This window comes from Notolepis coatsorum (genome assembly GCF_963971535.1).
Source record: "Notolepis coatsorum genome assembly, chromosome: 1".
Classification (NCBI taxonomy): Eukaryota; Metazoa; Chordata; class Actinopteri; order Aulopiformes; family Paralepididae; genus Notolepis; species Notolepis coatsorum.
Window position 1 is genome coordinate 115,017,880 of NC_140165.1, and position 2,747 is coordinate 115,020,626.

Genomic DNA, 2,747 nt, shown 5'->3' on the forward strand with positions numbered 1-2,747 from the left:
GTGCTGTGTTGGTAAAGTAACTATTGCAGTACAGTTAATTTGCAGTGTTATGCATTCAACATGGTTGAAGTAAGCCTAGTTACACATTGCTTACATAATCCACCAGACCAACCAACCATTAGACTGTTTTCAGGACTCTGTAATTTCAGATGACTTAAAGTTATAGACTGCAGTGGATCGGAATGATGAGAATTTTCACAGACCTGTTCTGAATGACAGTGAAAGGACTTTATTTTTCTGACGTGAGACACTTGCAAAAAAGAATTTGTCGAACCAACGTTTGTAGTGAAATGCTTCTCCTGTCCTTGCTATCGCCATGCTGGCAGAACACTGTGTTGCAACATTTAAATGCCTCTTATGTCTCCTAAAACATTGATTTATTAATGTAGTGGTTGACTCTTTCAGGCCTTGCTGTTTGTCACTTCCAGGCAATTCCGTGGTAAGTTTGTCTTTGACGTATTGTAAAATGTATTCAAGTGCGTGATGATATTCTTATTTGGAATCTCGTTAGTCAGAAATTTCATGTTGAGAATCTTTCATATCTGATATTTTGGAAAGTTGTTCAATCTTGTGTTTGAAACGCATGCTGAATCTGAACTAGTGTCCCTCTTCGACAGCTGAGGTGGTGATGCTCTATTGTACCAACCTGGTGGTTCGATGGCCGTAGTGGAACATGCAGGTGAGGACTTCTATTTGGTTTCACCATACTGGTCCACATGCATGGTTTTTGAAAGGGGCATGTCATCCATGATGTAGCTGAACTGGTCTTGTTCTGGCAACTATCTACCTGAGCTGAATTTAGCCTGGACAAAATTCAAGCTCATTAACTTGAGACTAGATTTAGCTATTCAGATGATTTCCCCCTTAAATCCTCTGGTGTAATGATGAGATACTTTTGGAATCTCGTTCGTCTGAACTGCTGTTGAGAAATGGAATTTCTGACATCGGAGGTCTCGTATAACTCTTGGAGCTAAAGTCTTTGTTGAGACCTGACCACGTTGTCTGTGTTTAGGTTACCTGCCTGGTGCTTTGGGGTTGAGACCATCGGGCGGTGATGCATGGCTCAAAGGAAGGTGAGTTTGTCTGAGCAATCATTTTGACCTCTCGCCACTGTTTATTTGCCCCCCCCCCCCCCCCCCAGAAGAAATCTTGTGCAGAATAGTGTGAATAATTGTTCTTAACCTGTTACGCTCTAGCCCTATTTTCTGAAAATCCGCCTAAAAATACCTAAGTAAATGGAAGATTGCTCCACTTCTACAAGGTCCATTTGCATGTTCTTGGTATCTATGGATCTCAGGGAATGTATTCTCAGTGTCGGAAGGCTTGAGTAAATTGTGATGAAACAAAGAGAATATAAATGATGATTTATTCGCATCTTTGACAGTAAATAACGCCATGCTAAAAAATGCGGTTCGGTACTTTATCGATGCTAATCGATTCTTTTTGATTATTTTGCACACAAAAAATACACTTTAAAGAACAGAATCCACATTGCTTTATAAATATTTCTGCAGCAGCAATGTTTTAAATGTGTAAATTATAGACTTTTATAATTAACAACAAATGTAAGATAAATAAAAATACACTTAAAACTTTTTACAGCAAAAGTTCAAACAAACGGTTGCATGGAAACAAATAAAATAAATAAATAGTCTACATGTCTTTTTAGTTAGTTAGTTAGTTAGTTTTTAGTTTAGTTAGGACAGCCGAATCACGTCCAATCTTTCGCCGTCGACTAAAGACGCACTTCTTCAACCATTATCTGAATTAAAAAAAGAAAAAAAAAAAAAAAAAAAAAAAAATCTAACCCTAACTAACCGTACTGTCATGCACTTGTCCTAATAAACTAACCTACACTGTAGCACTCAACACTTTGATGAACATTGTTGCTCAGCTGATAGAGTTGTGCCCTTCCTGATGGCTTGTCGTACAGAACTTGTAAGTCGCTTTGGATAAAAGCGTCAGCTAAATGACTAAATGTAAATGTAAATGTATACATGTCTCTTTTTGTGTTACAAATTGTGCTCACTGATATGAACATAGGACTCTACTTAAAGGAATCGTCAAGAAATATTTTTATGGTATTCCACCATGCCATGCGTTTTATTTTATAATGCTAATCATGATTATTGTTGGGAGTCATACAATACTCACTGGCTTTCATAAACTTGTCTTGCTCAAGACTTTATGAGTTTGCAATGTATGTCAGGTAGGTAGACCACAACAGAACCATCTTGATTGACCGTCGACTCTGCCACTTACGTCACACCGCTTGCACCCACCTCTCAGAAGCTCTTATTCGTTTTTACTTCCAGAATGTCCACCATTACTCTACTCGAGAGACTCAACTAACGGAGCTCACGCCAACAACAACGTTAGCTCACCGCCGGCCACATTGACGAGTACCAGCGCTTATACCTGATGAATTGAAAATGGGGGACCCTGATGTAAACAAGACGAAAGTCTTTCTCTGGTCTGCATCCCCTTAACAATTGTGTGTATTGAGCTGTACTGTATTGTACCCATTCTGCAATCTGTCAATAAAGTTTTCAATCAATCAATCAATCAATACATTACTGCCAAATGTTTTGTTGGACTTGTGGCAACGAGAGTTGTCTGCATCGACTTTAGTAAAATATACCCAGACTTTTGAACGTTTCGTTCTGTCAGTCATGATGAGAGCAGAGCTGTCTGTAGCCTACAACGAGTTGTTCTGAAGCACCCATGTGTGTGTGTAAGAGCACAGC

At 39.0% G+C, this 2,747-nt stretch overlaps 1 long non-coding RNA gene across 1 annotated transcript; it reads left to right on the forward strand.

Annotated features, from left to right (window-relative positions):
• The first annotated feature begins 322 nt into the window (after positions 1–322).
• On the forward strand, positions 323–1,073 carry LOC311237330. Its single transcript, XR_014620274.1, has 3 exons — positions 323–439; positions 618–679; positions 1,013–1,073. It is a non-coding gene; the product is annotated as an uncharacterized lncRNA (long non-coding RNA).
• The last annotated feature ends 1,674 nt before the right edge of the window (positions 1,074–2,747 follow it).